Source organism: Rutilus rutilus (assembly GCF_951802725.1).
Source record: "Rutilus rutilus genome assembly, chromosome: 14".
NCBI lineage: Eukaryota > Metazoa > Chordata > Actinopteri > Cypriniformes > Leuciscidae > Rutilus > Rutilus rutilus.
In genome coordinates, this window is record NC_140219.1 from 35,597,931 (window position 1) to 35,618,241 (window position 20,311).

General features: G+C 38.4%; 2 long non-coding RNA genes across 2 annotated transcripts; both read right to left on the reverse strand.

Annotated features, from left to right (window-relative positions):
* Window positions 1-1,542: 1,542 nt before the first annotated feature.
* LOC311303150 lies at window positions 1,543-4,482 on the reverse strand. Its single transcript, XR_014629722.1, has 4 exons — window positions 4,353-4,482; window positions 4,230-4,259; window positions 1,788-1,880; window positions 1,543-1,685 (listed from the first exon to the last, which is right to left on the reverse strand). It is a non-coding gene; the product is annotated as an uncharacterized lncRNA (long non-coding RNA).
* A 12,343-nt stretch (window positions 4,483-16,825) lies between these two features.
* Window positions 16,826-20,063, reverse strand: LOC311303104. The gene is made up of 5 exons (XR_014629712.1): window positions 19,229-20,063; window positions 18,848-18,938; window positions 18,539-18,736; window positions 18,170-18,313; window positions 16,826-17,987 (listed from the first exon to the last, which is right to left on the reverse strand). It is a non-coding gene; the product is annotated as an uncharacterized lncRNA (long non-coding RNA).
* Window positions 20,064-20,311: the final 248 nt, after the last annotated feature.

The window sequence follows — 20,311 nt, forward strand, 5'->3', positions numbered from 1 at the left end:
ATGACTACTCTGCTTTGCTCTTTGCAGTTTTTTTGTTCTTCCTCTTCTTGTACCCCTATTCTTACAGTACTGTACCCTGCATCTCACACACTTTGTCTCTGTGATACTGTAATTATTGTTCTTTGTTGATATGAACCTGCAACCAGTCAAAATCTATTGAGCAGTCAGTGCTGTTAACAAATGGAAAGCACAATGTTCAGGGACATACAATGTGTTCACTGTACAGTATACAGCCTACAATACACTACTACAGTATACAATACTAATATCAAAGGAGTAAACGTGATCAGTGTGCTTCTTCTTGTCTTTGGGCATCATCTGAAACAGGTTAAATCAGTTTTGAGTGGTTGTGTTCAATCAATGACGTGTGTTCTCTATTTGTATTTGATTGTTGCCACTTGTGTTTACCAGTATGGATGACATGTGCATTACAGTGCAGAATGTGTTTAGAGAATGAGAATGTGTTTAGAGTTTTGCTGAAAAGTCTAAGTGAGATCTGCAAATTGTTTTACCATGTGTAATGGTTTAAGATATTGACAACAGACTGAGCAATTAGCTCAATGAGTTCAGGCAACTGAGAACTTTGTTCAGCCAGTGGGTTTTAGTGTTTTAGCAATTGAGAAAAACTGTAATACCAGCTGTAAACAGGAGCAGAGAGGTTATATATGTCTGTGAAAACAGCATTGGTCACTGTTAGTCAATCATTTCTGATGACCTCAAATCAAGAGCTTGGCTTTAAATAACCTCTGGCGATGACGTCACTGGAATGTGCATTCGTGACGCTATAAATACTCGTGAAACAGACGCACCTTCAAAACCTCTAAGACTAGTCTTACAAGTTAGACATCATTTTTTTCTTTAAGTACTAGAACTTAAGACGCAACCAGCCCCAGGTTTGTCTTCAAAGGTATTGTGTGTGTGTGTGTGTGTGCGTGTGTGTGTTAAAAAAGCTCCCCTTTGTTAGGAGTTAGAGCTATTTGATAGGGTGCAGTAGCCTACTTTCTGAAAGAAAAGTAAAAAAAGAGAGCTCATCATGTCAGTGTATCAGGAGATTCACAGCCACAACATTAAAACATGCCTAGACAAACCCTGAACTCTGATCACGTTCCTCAAACCCTGAACTCTGATCACGTTCCTCAAACCCTGAACTCTGATCACGTTCCTCAAACCCTGAACTCTGATCACGTTCCTCAAACCCTGAACTCTGATCACGTTCCTCAAACCCTGAACTCTGATCACGTTCCTCAAACCCTGAACTCTGATCATGATCCTCAAACCCTGAACTCTGTGTCACGTTACTCTCTCTGTCCTCACTCCACTGGTCTAACACTCAAACTGGTCCTCACAAAGATAGTTGTACAAGTACAGTACACACACACACACACACACACACTCACTCTCTCTCTCCCTCTCTCTCTCACACACACACACACAAACTCTCTCTCTCTCTCACACACACACACACACACACACACACACACACACACACACACTTGTCCTAATGTAAGCAGAGCGAAGTAAAGAGACGCTGACTAGTCAGACTGCGATAATGAAGAGAATTTTATTAGTATATTGAACAGAATGTTTCATTGACTCGGCTCAGATGAGGAGGCCCAGAACTGCCGCCACACCGGCCCCTGTGGCGCCCACAGCCGCCTCAGCCACGACCGGGATCCCAGCGGCACCTGCACACACACACATACAACACACAAGCGTTTCAGAGACCAACTCATTAGGAAAATAAAGTCATCAAATGCATTATTGACTGTAGGTCATCTTCCCATTACCAGCCATCGAGGTGGCGTACGAGACCGCGGCGATCCCGGCACCAGTAAAGCCCACGGTCGCCAGAACCACCGGAGCAGCCATCACTGCACCCGCTGCAACACACACACACACACTGATGAATGATCCCTGTGTTGTGCGGAATTTCAACTCCCTGCCAAATTGGTGCGCGCGCAGTCAGCGGAGCCTCGCGCTGTGGAGCCAGGAGAAAGTATAGGCTTAACCCTCTTGGGTAGGATAGTGGTGTGGAGTACGTCCGTATTACACGTCATAAACTGCATATCATATGCACGTAAAAACTATTTTCCGAACTGATGAACATCTGCGCCGGCTACAACACACACACACACACACGACATGCGGGAGAGCGTATTGCATATGTAAAAAAATTATTGCATCACAAAAAGTGTATTGTTATTGTCAAAACATTTTAGCAACTAAACTGAATTTTATTAGGTTTAGTGACATGTTACAATGTTTACATGGTAGGCTACAATTTCTGGTGAGCTATGCTTTTTTATTATTTCAGTTCAATTCAATTATTGTGATTTGATTTAATATTGACTCATTTGGATAAATATTAAGTAGGCTACACAAGGTAGGCATTAATTTTTCTCAAGAAAAAAACAACTCACCTAATGCTGTAAACATACAGAGAGCCCTATCAGCTGGCAGTATTATTTAAGGTTAAAAATAACTCAAATAAATATAATGCGTTTTTTTTTTAATTATAATAACAACTTTATTTAATGATATAAAATATCATTATTATAAAGTAAAAATATAATAAATATGTAATATAGTACACATTTAGCAAAATACTCTCTATAGCTCTTTTTTTCTAGCCAACTAACATGCTATAGCCTATATTATGGTCATCAAATGGCTTTCCTGAGGTAAATGTGACATAATTGTTCTCCAGCTGTTTTATTGACCCCTTTGTTTGATTGATTGGTCGATATTATGTATGAGGAATATACATTTCGGCAAGTTGTACTGTATCGTGTTCATTCGTGTTTATTTACTAGCTAGTAGAGATGATCGGTTCACGTGCCGCTATAGGGATCTGTCACGTCACATTTACAAGCGCCAAAACGGTTATTGTTTGAATTTCGTAATAAAAGTGACAGAATCTGAGAGCTGAGATTTTTTTATATCATATTCATAAGTAACCAGCTCTGTCTTATGGAAGGAATATCCTGCCAAATTTAAATAAATAAATTAAATGATTAAAATTAAAATTAAAACCATATTAAGGATTTCATTACAGAAAACAGCACGCAAAATATGTGACAAAATTGAGAATGAAATTAAATGATTTCATTTTCACAGCATTATCCCTGTCAAATTGAAAAATAAAATGCAATTGGTGATTTCACATTTCATTTTCACTACAGTCTCGAGGCAAGACTGCCAATATTAAAATGAAAAGCCAAACGTGAAAAAGAAACTACAAATACAGTTTTTATAATGCTCTTTAGTAATGCTCACGCAATAATAGTGACACAATTCAAATACAAATGTAAATTTTCGTTTTCATTTTAATTCCTCTTTTATTTCAGTTTTCATTTTCGTTTTCATTTTCAAAGACAACCTGCATGCAAATTCTATGTTAATGAGTGGGTGTGGCTTATTCAAGTAACGGCGCTGAGACACGCCTTCTAGCTAAGTCATCGATGTCCCGCATGAGTTGAATGTGTGAAACGAAATTATTTAAATGTGATTATATTGTAATCGAGACGACGAGATATGGCGAAATCTGTTAGTGAGCTTTTGCGGGAAGCTGCCGCAGCATTAGTGGAAACAACCAGCCTGACCATGTTAGTTATGATGTTATAGACCATAATCGACGATGAGGTTCATTCATGTATTAGGCTGTTTTGGAAATTCAACTATTTGGGTGTACAAAGGTCTTAGTAACACAGTTTCTACAATAATTATAGCCAGACATTAATACCCGCTAGCTTTAACCGAGGACCTCGGCCAATGTTTCATATTCGCGTCATGCCTAACAACGCCCTTCAGCCGTGACTTATTCAGATACATTAATATTAATATACATATAATACACTGAGTTTGTGTAAAGAGCTGCCAACTCTCACGCATTCACCGTGAGACTCACGCAACTCTTCACACGCTCTCACACTCTCTCACGCCACACATCCATTTTCTCACGCACAGAAAAATCGCGAAGCAAAGAGGACACGGAGACCGACAGACTAGACAGTATGGAAGGAATATCCTGCCAAATTTAAATAAATAAATTAAATGATTAAAATGAAAATTAAAACCATATTAACGATTTCAATCTCAACTGATGAACACCGTAAGATTGTTTTAAATACCTCTAAAAAAATACTTTGGCAAGTATGACATTGACTATTTCATTTTTTTTTAATTATAGATCATTAAATTATGTTGTTTGTTTGTTTGTTAGATTTTACCTGCTCCAACGCCAGCTGCTAACAACATTACTAATATAGAAGAGAAAATAAGGGTTAGATTCCTTTAATACTGATAAACCAACATTAATATTCTGCAGTGATATGATAAGGTAGGCTACTTACAGAGACCCATCTTCTCTCGGAATGAGCTCTTGTGTGTGTTGGGATTGAGCTAAACTCCTCAGGGCGAGGCTTTTCGAGAAACGAAACCTATAGTGATGTCCAGTTCGGGAAAGAATCATTCTTTTGAATCGGTTCTTTTTAGTGAACTGAACCAGTTCATCCAACCGGACTGAACCTTCTCAAACAGTAACAATCAAGCTAGTTTTAGAGTTCAGAAACATCAAATCGATCAAAACCATCAAATCGATCAAAAACATAAAATCAATCAAAAACATAAAGTCGATCAAAAACATAAAATCGATCAAAAACAAAGTCAATCAAAAACATCAAATCGATCAAAAACATCAAATCGATCAAAAACATCAAATCAATCAAAAACATCAAATCGATCAAAAACATCAAATCAATCAAAAACATCAAATCAATCAAAAACATCAAATCAATCAAAAACATCAAATTGCTGCTGATGCTTTTTATTATCCAGACACACTGATTTGTGTAGGCCTATTTTTAACTTATTAGTTTAGAGCTGCAGTTTAGAGCTTTTTGGATTCATCCCCCTTTATTTTCCTAATTTATTTGAGGTAAAATTATATTACATGTTGCTAAATAAATTGTATTTATAAAATTATTTTATTAACAAGTGTCATGTTTGTGATTTTCATTTGTCAAGGAGCCAGCTTCTGACCATGAAATACTGATTTTATGACTAATTTAATTTATTCAGATAAACAGACGTTAACATTCTTTTTTTGTCAGTAGGCTATTGGAAACTCCAACAGCCTTCCTTCGTTTAACGTTTTTCCTCTTTTTTTTCTTCTTATTTCTTTTTTGACGAACTGCACAGATTTTCAATGTGCTATATTTTCCTCATCCATTTTGAAACAAAACTTTATTATATGTTATAATATACATTAATTGTTTTTTTATTACAAGTATCATTTTTAAAGACCATTTAGACTTGACTATCAAGCAATATACAGAAATGGGTGCAGTGGTACCTGTTCTTTTTCTGATAACTTTTATTAGATTGTTGATTGCAAAGAATGCTTGTTATTTTTTATAAAATGGGAGCAACAGCCTATTCCGAATTTATACACTGTAAAAAACAACAACATGTGAAATCTACAGTAAAATAGACTTTTTTAGTGTTTTTTACAGTGCATGAAGTTTGGCTTCATGATTTAGCCAGGTTTCCATCCAAGGATTTTTTTTTTCTTTCACATGTGCAAAGGTAATTACTGTATACAAGTTGATAGAATACTGTATATTCAGTCGAAAACTGTAGTAATGAAAGAAGTAAAGGCCTGCTATGATAATCACATCAGCAATGTCCTGTAGAAAACCACAGAAGTGAGAAATCTCCAACAATGTGCTGTGGAGAAGGTCACAAACATATCTTTCTGTTTAGACTGAATTACATTTTTTTAATGCTTTATTTACTGTTCATCACCAGTGATTAATGCAAGCGTTATATGGAGCGAGGAGAAAGGCTTCATGCTGCATTATCAAGACTGGGTACAAAATGTCACACCACGTGTGTTTGTGTTTTACACCGTTCCCGCCTTAGTTGTCATGGTTTATTTGATCTCATCATGATGTCAGGTGTGTGTGTTTCATTATTTACACACTTAAGTTCTGTTCTGTTTGAGTTTCACTGTCGGGTCTCATCAGTGTGTGTTGGCTGCTCATTTGAGTTGGTGTTTGCCTTGTTAAACACTGCTATACTTCTTCTTCGTTGTGCGTTTGTCTTGATCCACACAACCCGTGACAAAAAGACTGTTGTCACAACAACTGCTTGATTCCACCGGTAGGAAGTCCTTCAATAATTTATCGTGACAGGGTTACGCCTTTGGAAAAATACTGTTATCTCAATGACTGGTGAGAGGCAGTCTTCCACAAATGTAATTTGTTTATCTCATTTCATTCATGCCATAAAGAATTCTCTTTTTCCGTGTGCTTAGACTTAATGGGCCTCTTTTATCAATCTAACATAGAAACGAGCGCAGAAATCATCTTAGGGACTGTTTGTTTTTTATTTAAGGGGCCACCGGAGGAGTTTTGAGATCTGTAGACAAAAAATACATGACCCTCCCTTCGCCAGCAATAATTTTTTCTATGACCCTCCAAAATGATTGTGAAAAAAGGCATGACCCTCCCCGATAATTACTTCTGGTTTGGGCTAGGCAAAGATGTTCAGATAGCCATTGTTTTTTTTACAACCATAAACTCCTGCTTTCTCATCTTACTAGGGCTGTAACGATAGACCAAACCTACGATTCGGTTTGTATCACGATTTTTGATTTTAGATTTGAAAAAAATCATGTTTTCGGTGCTGATGCGGTGTGACGCGTTCAACGTGGGTGGCACAGCACTGCAATAAAGCATCTAAAAGCTGTCACAAAGAACCGGCAAAAGTAATGATTATGAATATGTCAAATATAGCAAGGAGACATTTTAACTGTTTATTAATAAACAAGTGTTTTCTATGTCAACTGCAAAGATGAAGAACGATGCTGACTCGCGATCTTCGCAGTAGTCAACGCGCCAGAGAGAAATGAACATTTCATACAGATTAAGTCGAGAGCAGTCTGTTTTCTTTCGTTTTGAACTGTTCTGTTTAAAAGTAGACATTTCAAGCTTTCTATACATGTCTCAGGTCTGTGAGGCAAGTACCTTACGCTGAGTTTCGGTTCATTTATGAGACAAGAGTCCAGTTCACTCACCGGCGCCTCCGTGTCATGATTATCTATTTTCTACTATATTGACTTAAATCCAGGCAATTGATTGATGAAACATTGATTAAAATTCAGATACAATTAATAAAAAAAACGAAATTCACTTTAAAGAAAGGCTTTGTGCTTTCTGTTTGAGGTCTCTATGAAAGTTTTAAAGCCGCTTTCAGAGCAGTCATGTCCGTAACGGAGAACTGTCACGTCCGTAACATTGTTTTTTTCCTCATAAAAGCGAACACGAAAAATAAAATAAAAATAATATTTTATGTTCTGTGGAGGCCGACCCTTCTTCATCCGGTGGGTATACATCTTTTGGTTTGCGCAGTGTAATTCATAGAATTAATAAAAAATATTTTGCCACCTAAAAGTTAAAGATTTTTTGTGTCACGTCACATGTGTATTTCCCTCATATTAAATATAAAACGCATGTGTAGACTGATATTTTTCTAATGTCTTGACTCCTTTATTAAGGGAGTATATAAACAGACGTTTCAATATATTGGTATTAAATGCATTTTCTGAGAATTTATATTTCAAGTTTTGAATGCAAATATCTCGTCCATAACGCTGGAATTGCCCAATTTTAACGAATTTATCCTCAACTAGTTTTTTGGTCTAGGTCTAGGGGAGAGCGGGGCACAAAGTAACGCTTTTTGACTTTCTCAGTTTGTGTAAATCTACTTATGGTTCAGAGTATTTATTTTTTTCCCACATTAATTTCCCACATGTCTACTACAATCATGTGTTTTTGTTTTATTAATACAGTATATACTTTTTTCTTGATATACCCCGAAAGAATGGAAGTGAAATGTGACAACATGCCCCATAGGTGGGGTACATTGTAACATGTAAGGGGCACATTGTAACATTACATGACAGCTTAAAATGTTATCTGATCGAATAAAAAAATATACAAAAACTAAAATATTTTCTAAATAAAATACAATTAAAAGACTTTTTCATATAAAATAATGGCAATTTTTAATAATTAAATATAAACAATTTTTTTTTTTTTTTTGACTACGAACACAGGAAAACACAGCTATACAACATAGTTCAAAACAAATAAATAATTAGTAATTTCTGAACATTGACTCTCAGTCTTTATTCACCTTTTTCTCGCGTTTTCTCAATAAAATTAATAAAAGTATAGAATATAATAGAAAATTTCTAATAGGGGCACATTGTAACGCAGTGTGACAACATGCCCCGCCTGCACAACTGGGATTTAAACCCGGCTAGTATCTTCTGCTAGTTAGCGAAGCATTAAATAACTATCTCAACTGTTAAATAACATCTTGGAGATTAAAATAATATCAGATTTGTCTTATTTTAAATAAACACAAAAAATAGAGATGAAAAATTAACTTAAGTAAGAAATGTACCTTTGCTATGTTTTAATAAATGTCTATGGATATCTTCCAAAAAAAAAAGAATAATTTTGGCTGATTTTTTTTTTTTTCTATATAGTGTTGATATGGCAACTAGTAAATACACAAAGTTTCGTCATCCAAGCATGTGCGGAAGTATTTAAAACAAGCGTGTTACAACTAGCCCCGCGCTATACGTATTTTATTATGTAGCCTACCTTAGTAATTTAAAGATGTGGTAGCCCTACTACATCTTACACATCACACTCCACTGTTATGGTGGCAATTTTCAGTAGATTTACTCACTAACATTTTTGTGGAAACGAAACTAAAATATGGTAGTATCGCATTCGCACTAGCGCACATTCTATCAGCTGCAGTTCTGGCGCCTCAGTCCCAATACTGTAAAACTCGACGTACATTCACATCACATGTTAATGCAGCGGTAGAGTTACACTCACAGGACACTGCACTTTATATTCGCAACCATAAAAGTTAATTATTTGTTCGTGCTTTAAAGCTTTGCCGGGTAAACATTACATTGGCGTTCTGTTCTGACATGATGCACTTTTTCTAAGCGCATAGCCTACTGAAGTGCGCGCGCACTGTCAAACAGCGCCAAACTGGATTTTTGTTGGGTCAGACGCATCTGATAGCGATGGGGGGCCGAGACCGCGAGAGCTACATGTAATAAAAAAAATGCACCAAACAAGCCACTTTGAAATGTTGCTGTTTTCACAAAAGTTGGGTGACCCTCCCCCTAGACTAAAAAAAGTTGGATGACCCTCCCCTCAACAAAGAATAAAAAGACATGACCCTCCCCTATTTTCCTCCGGTGGTCCCTTCCATAAATACCGAACGGTCCCTTAAGACACAGGGTTCATGTAAAGGATCCACTGGAGGCAAGTCTAAATGAGAACCCAAGTGCAGTTTATTATAAACAAAACCAAACGTGAAACAAAAACATGGCGTGGCATATGAACATGAACATGAACATGAACATGAACATGAACATGAACATGAACATGAACATGAACATGACTCGCAAACAGTGATTACAGAGAACAATACTTGACAAAGACACATGGCAAACATGAGGGCTTAAATACACAGACTAATGACAAAAGGGACACCTGTGAACAATGATCAGACAATTAACAAATGACAAGACACATGGCAGGATCACATGACAAACAGGGAATGACATGACAGACATGAAGCATGACAAGACACAGAAACATGACAAGAACAAAACCAAAATCGTGACAGTTCACCTGTATAGAAGCTTGTTTCCACCACAAAATATAAAGGTAATTGCGATTTTATATCTCACAATTCTGACTTTTTATCATCTTTTATCTGCGACTTTATTGCATGATATAAAGTCGCAATTGTGAGATATAAACTTTTTTTCTTAGAATTGCATGTTTATATCAATTATATTTTAACACAAGACAAGCTTCCATATGAAACATTTGTATGCTGCCAATCCCATCGTACGAATGATCGGACTTTGATAAATGTGGCACTGAAAACAATCGTCATTTGAATATCACGCCCCTAAATATTCACGATTTAGACGCCTTGCCTCTAGTCTAGAGTTTACGACATGGAGAAACGTAACCTGGCCAAGAAGAGGAAGTATCTCATGAAAGAGAAGATCTTACTCCAAAAAAACACCTGTTAATCTCATAACTGCAAACAATTATATTAATTTATATGTATATTAAATACCGGTAAATAAAAAGAAACATTTACAAACATTATAAACACTATAAACTAGGCTATTTCCCCCTCACTCCTCATCAAATCCTTTAAACTGAACGGTATTCAGAACAGAACAAGAATGAAAAATAAGTCAAGTAGAGAGTAAAAGTTGCTAATGTATTTGATACTCAGTAAAACAACAAAGTAGCTAAAAAGATACTTAAGTACAGTAACTAATTACATTTACTCCAATACTTCACACCACTGCATCATGGTCATATTCCAGCATGGTAATGTGAAGATTCATAAGCCTCAGACTGAGAGAGAATGAAGAATCATGTTCACCCCAGAGTCCAGATCTTAGTTCAGTGAGAGTGTTTGGGATGTGCTGGAGGAGACTTCACAGAGTGCTGGACTCTTGCATTGACAAATCGAGATCTGGACCAAACATTGATGCACCTTTTGGTGGAAATAACATCATAACATTTATTTCTGTCAAGAGGTGTGTTGCGGCAAAAACAAATAACTAACAAAACAGCATCAGGCATAAGAGACATCAGGATTAAAATTGTCCTTAAAATGTTCCCAGTCTACCCACAGTCCAGCTGCAGGCAGAGTGAGACCCCTCAGAGGTGTTTGGCTGGCAGTTTTATAATGTTCTCCTCAAAGCTATTTCTTACAGCCCCCACCAAACAAAAGAAACAGAGGAACCCCTGTGGCTCCCCTACCCCCGGGAATCTTTCCACCTCTGAAGTCTCAGACACACCCCTGCAGCTGTACTAACATCATAAAAGAAACTCAAAATACAGACAAATGAATGTATGGCATTCATTTGTTAAATCATTGAAAATAAAATATAGAGAAAAGATCAATTTTTTCCATAACAATTCCTCCTCTTTATCATTCTCTGATAAACGATTTGGTTTCATTAACATTAGGTTTGATTATAACAACTTAAAAACACGCTTGTTTCTAATTCTGCATCAAACCCATAAATGATAAGAGCTGTTTCAAGTCTTTACATCACAGTTACCTTTCATATCTGATTTTCGTATACCTGCTCACTCTACTTGAACTTTGAAAGAAATAAGAAAAATAAACAAAAAAATAAAAATATTATGGATAAGCTAAATGGATAAGCACTGCTACCGCATTCCCGATAAATCGGACCCTCAGTCACTCCAGTAACTTAAAGCATAGTGTGACGTCCCTGTCAGTCCGTTCTTATTTTGTGTGTATTTGTGTTGTGTTTGTATTGTCTGCAAGTGTCTGGCTGATTGCAGCGTGATTGGGAGCACCGGTGCGTAGGTTCTTCGCTCTCTTCAAAAGCTGTTGGGTCATGTTGACAGGGGGGTTCTGCTCGGGTTCGACGTGACGGCGATACAGATAGCTGTAAATAGCCGAATTCCAGCTTGTTGGAAAGAACAATGTGAAATAAAACGGCAGTTCTGAGCAATGAAATGTATTCGTTCTCTCCTTTATTTGTGGTGATTCTTCGGAGTCGCAACAAATGGGGGCCCGTCCGAAATAATTATAGTGTTTTTTTTTTTTTTTTTGTCAAGTTTGGTAAGTAGCTTACAGCCTAGATAATGGTTTGCGTTGCTGATTGTTTATGGATTTGTATTGATTGGGATTAGTTTGGTGAGATTAATTTATTAGATTTTGTGTAGGTTTGTTGTTATATTTTGGCTTGGTTATAGCTTAGTGTTAAAGTTATTGGTAGGAGAGACGAGTGCATTTATTTTTGAATGCTTATTTTTCTTTCCACAGCTGTATTGGATTTAGTGGGAGGCCTTGGGACTGACTTCACTGTTAGGATTTAGTGACATTTCCTTTCGGGGTATATGTCGTGTTTTTTTTTTTAGTTTGTTATTTTTGGGCAGATCAGTGGTTAGAGCACTAGTCTCGGGAGCACGCCGAGGTTTGAGGGAATCGCCAATTTAATTGGTTGTTCTGCTCGACTTGCGGTATCAGGTGCATAAAAACCCACCACTGTATGCTTGAAGATTAGTGTCTTCTTAGTGTTTTTTTTGGTGTGTGTTTAGGGAGGGTGTGAAGTTAGATTTCCAGGTTATCTTTTTGTGGTTTTGCAGTTGGGGTAATAAAGTAAGTGTTCATTGTTAAAGAGCTATCTGGTATGGAATAATTGTGACATCTACCGAAATAATTGGATTTATTGAAAGTCCGTCTGAGCAGGGTTTAAATTTATTAACAAAAGATCAGTTGATTGAAGTTGCAGCACATTATGATATTAGTCTTTCCACGAATGATAAAAAATTACAAGAGAGTATTCGAACGGTTTTAAAAATCGCACTGGTAAATGAAGGAATTATTTCGTCTGTAGCGAAGTTGGTAGATCCACTGGAAAATATACCCGTTTCTTTAACGCTGTCTTTTGAGCAACAAAAAGAATTAAAAAGTTCGTCGAGACAAACTTTAAGTTGGCTTGAGAAAGCCGGACCAGAAAGTTTAAAGAAGTTTAAAATAGTTTGGAGTTTAAAGTAGTTTGAAGTTAGGGTTAGTTTAAAGTTTAAATTAGTTTGAAGTTTAAATTAGTTTAAAGTTTAAATTACTTTAAAGTTTAAATTAGTTTGAAGTTTGAAGTAGTTTAAAGTTTAAATTAGTTTAAAGTTTAAATCAGTTTGAAGTTTAAAGTAGTTTAAAGTATAAAGTAGTTTACAGTTAAAAAGTTGTTGGGGGTTTTCTAGTGGGTTGCTAGGGTGTTCTGGGTGGTTGCTATGGTGTTGCTAGGCGGTTGCTAGGGTATTCTGGGTGGTTGCTAGGCGGTTGCTAGGGTGTTCTGGGTGGTTGCTATGGTGTTGCTAGGCGGTTGCTAGGGTATTCTGGGTGGTTGCTATGCTGTTGCTAGGCGGTTGCTAGGGTATTCTGGGTGGTTGCTAGGGTGTTTTGGGTGGTTGCTAGGCGGTTGCTAGGGTATTCTGGGTGGTTGCTATGGTGTTGCTAGGCGGTTGCTAGGGTGTTCTGGGTGGTTGCTAGGGTGTTGCTAGGCGGTTGCTAGGGTATTCTGGGTGGTTGCTAGGCGGTTGCTAGGGTGTTCTGAGTGGTTGCTATGGTGTTGCTAGACGGTTGCTAGGGTATTCTGGGTGGTTGCTAGGGTGTTCTGGGTGGTTGCTATGCTGTTGCTAGGCGGTTGCTAGGGTATTCTGGGTGGTTTCTAGGCGGTTGCTAGGGTGTTTTGGGTGGTTGCTAGGCGGTTGCTAGGGTGTTCTGGGGGGTTGCTATGGTGTTGCTAGGCGGTTGCTAGGGTGTTCTGGGTGGTTGCTATGTTGTTGTTAGGCGGTTACTAGGGTATTCTGGGTGGTTGCTAGGCGGTTGCTAGGGTGTTTTGGGTGGTTGCTAGGCGGTTACTTGGGTATTCTGGGTGGTTGCTATGGTGTTGCTAGGCGGTTGCTAGGGTGTTCTGGGTGGTTGCTAGGGTGTTGCTAGGCGGTTGCTAGGGTATTCTGGGTGGTTGCTAGGCGGTTGCTAGGGTGTTCTGGGTGGTTGCTATGGTGTTGCTAGGCGGTTGCTAGGGTATTCTGGGTGGTTGCTAGGCGGTTGCTAGGGTGTTCTGGGTGGTTGCTATGCTGTTGCTAGGCGGTTGCTAGGGTATTCTGGGTGGTTTCTAGGCGGTTGCTAGGGTGTTTTGGGTGGTTGCTAGGCGGTTGCTAGGGTGTTCTGGGGGGTTGCTATGGTGTTGCTAGGTGGTTGCTAGGGTGTTCTGGGTGGTTGCTATGTTGTTGCTAGGCGGTTGCTAGGGTATTCTGGGTGGTTGCTAGGCGGTTGCTAGGGTGTTTTGGGTGGTTTCTAGGCGGTTACTAGGGTGTTCTGGGTGGTTGCTATGGTGTGGCTAGGCGGTTGCTAGGGTGTTCTGGGTGGTTGCTATGATGTTGCTAGGCGGTTGCTAGGGTGTTTTGATGGTTGCTATGGTGTTGCTAGGCGGTTGCTAGGGTGTTCTGGGTGGTTGCTATGATGTTGCTAGGCAGTTGCTAGGGTGTTTTGGTGGTTGCTATGGTGTTGCTAGGCGGTTGCTAGGGTATTCTGGGTGGTTGCTATGGTGTTGCTAGGCGGTTGCTAGGGTATTCTAGGTGGTTGCTAGGATTTTGCTAGGGTGTTTTGGTGGTTGCTAGGATGTTGCTAGGCGGTTGCTAGGTTGTTCTGGGTGGTTGCTATGCTGTTGCTAGGCGGTTGCTAGGGTGTTTTGGTGGTTGCTATGGTGTTGCTAGGCGGTTGCTAGGGTGTTCTGGGTGGTTGCTATGATGTTGCTAGGTGGTTGCTAGGGTGTTTTGGTGGTTGCTATGGTGTTGCTAGGCGGTTGCTAGGGTGTTCTGGGTGGTTGCTATGGTGTTACTAGGTGGTTGGTAGTTGTCACAGATGGTTACTATGGAGTTTTTATAGAGTTCTTAGCATGATCTTGGCATGATTTAGCACTTAACTAATCGCTATTAGCATGTAGCTATTCACTGCTAGCATGTGTAGCATGTTGGAAGTGCTGTTTGCTAGCATGAGTCAAAAGAGCCAAACCTCATCTCTATACGATGTTCTGATGCAGAGATATAGGTCTTGTAAAACGGTTGCAGAGGTCCATCTCTTGGGCTACTGATGGGGTTTCTCTCAGATAACACATCAGCGCTGGTCGAAGTTTGAGCGTTATCAACTATTGGCTCAGTCTCTGGCACATCTGTGGCTGCAGTCGGCTCCGGTGTGGGTGTTTGTGGATGCTCCTGCGATAACACAGCAGCGCTAGTCGAAGCTTGAGCACCGCTGCTATCCATTTCCTCAAACTGCATGTAGCCTAAGGAAAAATTAAAACTAACATCAGAAAAATCAGGCTGAAACGGACATGAATCAGAGTGGTAATGACTAGACACTCACAAACAAAAAGTGTAGGTTATTGTGATTGTCACAACATTTGGTAGCCTTACTAAACACTATTTTATTACGTTTATTGACAGCATGGTGCAATAATTGGTACAGGCCCGGGGTTTTCAAAGTGGAGGCCGCAGAAAGTTGGGGAAAAAAAACGTAAAAATATTTATATTATTATTAGTATTGTTATGAAATAGCATTATAATAATTTGTCGCATAGCCTAATTGAACATTATACTTTTAATGCTAATCTTTTAGAGATGCACTGATTGATCTGCTGGTGACTGGAATTGGCCGATTTTTCTACGTGATCGGCCATGACCGGCCTATCAGTCTGAAATTTAGATATTCGTGCTCCGGTCAAATGCATTCGGGCGCCACATGATTAACATCAACATCACGCAACATCAGCATCACATGTGCACACAGAACGCACATGTTTGACTATGAAACCTTGTGTATTACGGCCATTTCAGACCGCAAGCGTGAGCGACAGTGAAGCAGGGGTTTCGGTGCCGAGTCTATTTATGCTGCGCTGCTCACGTTCAATTAAAGTGAAAGCACACTTTTGATGGACAAAAAAAATAAACATGATTTGATTCACACAAAAAGTGCCTAAAATGCACATAATTTGCTTGTCTAGTGTGTTTTAACCAGAAATGGAGTAGGCTGTGTCAGAAAAGAAAATGAAGACTCAAAAATATTTATAGAAATTTTACCCAACTTGTTTTTATTATTCGGTTTTGGTAAAAGTGTATGGTGTTTTATTAAAAAAAAAAAAAAAAAAATATATATATATATATATATATATATAGATAGATAGATAGATAGATAGATAGATAGAGAGATAGAGAGAGAGAGAGAGAGAGAGAGAGAGAGAGATAAATAAATAAATAAATAAATATGATAGAAAGTAAATATTGGTGTGTGCTGTAAAGTGGTTAGAAAAAAATGAAATTGGAATCTGCTAAAATCTGTATATCGGTAATTGTATAAGCGCTCATTAATCAGTGCATTATGTTACATTAAAGATGCGCGCATCAACCGCCGAGTCCGCTGTTGAAAGTGACGATCATCCATTTATAATCACGCGTAACAACACAGAATAATTGTAATTTGACCATCGGGTGCGGATACTTAAATCAGAGAAAATTATTGGGGCGGGTGTATGATTTATTTTTGGCTGGCGTTAACAGCTCGGGGTGAAAACGGTTAACGTGGTTTATCAAGTTAGTGGTATTATTACCTCCTTCATATTCTATTTGTGCGTGACAGGAGCGAACACAGTGCGTGTCTTCTGCAGGTCGTGCTTACCAGGTTGTTCATCAAAGCCGGAATGTGCCCAGATGTAGGCTTTAAAAGTAGTTGGAGCATTTTTTATCACTCGCGTCTCTCCTCCCTCTGCCATTGTATGCTACCGCGACAAAGCACGTACGCGACAAATGATGTCAGAAAAGCGTCAGTAGATTATAATCGGTTATGGTCTATTACTGAACCAATACCCAGATAGCAAATTGGCTTTGGGCCGGATCTGGCTAAATTTCGGCTGAGATTTTGGCCCACATACCGCATGGAATTACGGTCCAAGGTTGGCCCAAGTGCTGTTTGCCGAAAGTCAACCAGATCAATGCCGGAAGCAGACCAAAACTCACCCAGAGTTTTACAATGTACCCAGATATTATCCAGAACTGACCCAAAACAACGCTGTAATCCCCAGATGTCAGCCAGACAAAGGCCAAACTGCCACCAGCTTTACCCCAGAACTCAGCCACAACTTATCCAGAAAACAGCCATAACGGGGCCAATATTATACCAGTCCCCAAAACTGAACCAGAAATTATCCCTGTGTAATACTTATATATTGTGCAAGGAATAATAAAATAATGACACTACACAAATGCAAAGTACAGCATTTTATTGAGAGGGGAAGACTATCTCAGCCAGATAAATGGAAAAATAAAAACTACGGGAAAAAGACAAGATAAACCAATACTAGAGTAAGGCAAAACAAAAGCAACAAATATTCACAATACAAGAATAATAAAAAGACAGAGCACTAAATTAAAATGTTACAAAAATTAATGCAATTATGCAATTTAAAAAAATTGTATGTGGCATGCTTAAATAATGAAATACAGACACGAACCAAAATACGGTGGCCGAGAGATCTCAACGCATGCAAACAGGTAAAAACACCAGCAAACTAAGAAAACATCTTCATCAGTTTGACAACACACATGCTGAAAACACTCAACACAACCAAATACAAAAATGCGCTGCAAACAGCAAGAGACTTCAGCGTCCTGCAACAGAAGAAAACATGCAGGAAAAACACCAGCAAGTAAAAAAAAAATCAGTTTCACAACACATGCTGCAAATACAATACAACCAATAAATAATAATAAAAAATAAATAATAAAAAAACACTACTGTAGATATTTGCGTTGTTGGTCTGCCATTTGCAGCACGTTTGTGTTTTTGGTTGTGTTTTGCATATTTGCAGCACATGTGCTGTCAAACTGATGAAGATGTTTTCTAAATTTGCTTGTGTTTTTTCTATTTCCATGCGTTGTCTTCTGTTGCAGTGTGTTGACCCCTCTCGGCCACCGTACTAAAAAGCAACAGAAACCAAGCAATAAATTAAATTGATACAAACAATAAAGCAAAAGTGTCATGCATAAATCAAAGTACAGAAACAAACTAAAAGCTGGTTATAAAAGACAAATGAAATACAATTAATACAGATGTGCAAAAAATTTAAAAATATAAGTTGCAACAATGCAAAACAGATTCCCTAATAACTTAAAATGTGTAATTTACATTAACATTTTGCAAAGGTGTCCTCCTTCTTCTGCCACCCTCGCGTTCACCGGCTAGATGAAACCACCTTTTAATAACTTTTTCGACCTCCAGCTCAGATGTCTGTGCACACACAGGATTTCTTCTTACAGCCGCTAGAATAGGAGCATACAAATACAGAGTTAAAAAAATGATTTTAAATAAAATGAACAATAGACATATAAAGCATTTGTATCAAAAGACACCACCAGTCAAAGAATTAAAACTTTCAACATTCATTCATGACATGAGGGAATAGTCATGAAGTTCCAGATAGACACAACAAAAATGCACTTACCAATCACAAGCTTTGGAAAGGTGTTTTCCCATGTACACCTCTCCAGTTTACCACTTTGACAAAGTCATTTTTGATTGCTTGCCTCATAATCCGCCAGACCGTGTCCTTTACGTCGACTCCACTCAACAATCCCAGTTCAAGTACCTGAAATATTTTTAAAACATGCCATCACTATTAAGTCAAAACACGCTAATATCAATATTATATTTACCAAATTAGACAAATATAAATAGTTTTTGTTACTGTTAGATTTTTCATGTTTTAGATTGATCACACACACACACACACCATTTAATTACAACAGTAATTACAACCAGACTTGTGAGTGATAACAGCATGCAACTGTGCATTACTGACAGTGTTACCTACCACTTTTTGTCTTGTTACTGGACATGATCGAAGATCACATTCCAGGGAAGTTAATGACCAAACAGTTTTGGACTTTGACTTTGGTTCTGTGCCTCTGTGATCTCCCGAACGTTGTTTGCTTTGAGATCTCGCACCATCCTTACAATGTTTCTCTGCTGCTCAGGATTTCTTGTTTAGATATTATGTCATGGAGAAGTGCTAAAACATTAAACACAGGTATTGAAAGGTTTACCACACCACCTCTGCTATGACATGAGCCTTACACTAACAGTGAATATATGATAGAAAAAAAACAAAAAGAAATCTTACATCTTATTAATCGGTCATCGCTTGAGAGGCTTTTTCTCTGTGGTCTGGGTGTTTCATGATGCCACGGTGATTGTATTGCCTGTTCGGGAGACTGTAAAGTTGTATCCTGAATTAATTTCTTTTTCCAAAGATTCAAACATCTCGTTGACTCTTTTAATAGCCCTTTTTCTCATGTTACCTCGCTCACTGTAAGCCCACATATGTTCATATAATAAGCACTGTAAATGGGGGCTAATTCTAGACTTATTCTAGAACCTCTAACATAAAAGCAAATCAAATCCAACCACAGGAAACAACCAAAAAAGCCTATCTAGTAACGTTACTGCGCTATAGATTAAAATCTACGTGATAGTTTAGATATGTAAAAAAGTATCAACTTACCTTGATCAGGTATTAAAACTCCAAAAGATAAAACCAAGATAGCGTAATTGTCGAAGTTAGAACGACAATTTGAATTTCACCGCGAGACTGCGTTGGAAAATATAGGCTTGTTTGAGATGCGCCTTGCCTCGCCTGAAATGTAGCCGAGAGTAGGCGGCTGCAGTGAGAGGAGGAGTGAAAAGAGCGCAGGCAAGCCGGACAGATCTCTCTTCTCGCAGTGGATCAGACACCTGTGAGATCAAAGATGGATATTGCGGGATTCACGCTCGTGCACATTGTTGCTAATAAACTGGATGGAATTCGAGTTCTGTTGCTTTTATATGAAAATAAATAAAATGAACAAGACACCCAAAGTACTTGTTATTTAATTCCATTCCAAATACATTTATCAATAATTTTTTCTTTAATACAGACATATGTGTTTTTATTTATTTTATTTTTTTATAAAAATTAAATTGCATAACCCAAAGAGATCGCACTGTCAGATAGTTTGGGAATATTCACACATAACATATACACATAAAACATGATATTAGAGTTTTAAAATCAAACATTTTAAAAGAGAACAATACATCACAGTTGTTTAAACCAATGAGCATTAAGCTGTGTCGTCAGCAAGTCGTTTCCCATCATGCTTTTGATCAGCGCAGTCGGTGGAGAGCAACTGCGCTCGACTGCAGAATCCGACACCTCCGCCTAGCGCTCGCGAGAGATTTTTGACATACGTCAGCATGACATCAGAGCAAGGCGGACCGCACTCGGACACATTTCTAACCGGCATGCATCTCGCGCTGATCACCGGTGATCGGTTCTGCGCAGATTTTGCTCATCTCAAACAAGCCTTATGAGTTGCTGAATAACTGCTACGTAACTTCCGGATCCTCTGGTAGTCACGGGGTGCATTCTGGGAAAAGTAGTCCTTTTTGTAAAGCGGATTTAACACCTTATATGTAAATCAACTACTATTTCCATGATGCATTGCAAACTGCGTCATCGTATCAGCAACAACAGACGCGCATTGACCCGTCTGCCGAGCAAGACTGCTCTAAAAACCAGTTTAACCATGGGTTTTTGTAGTAAAAC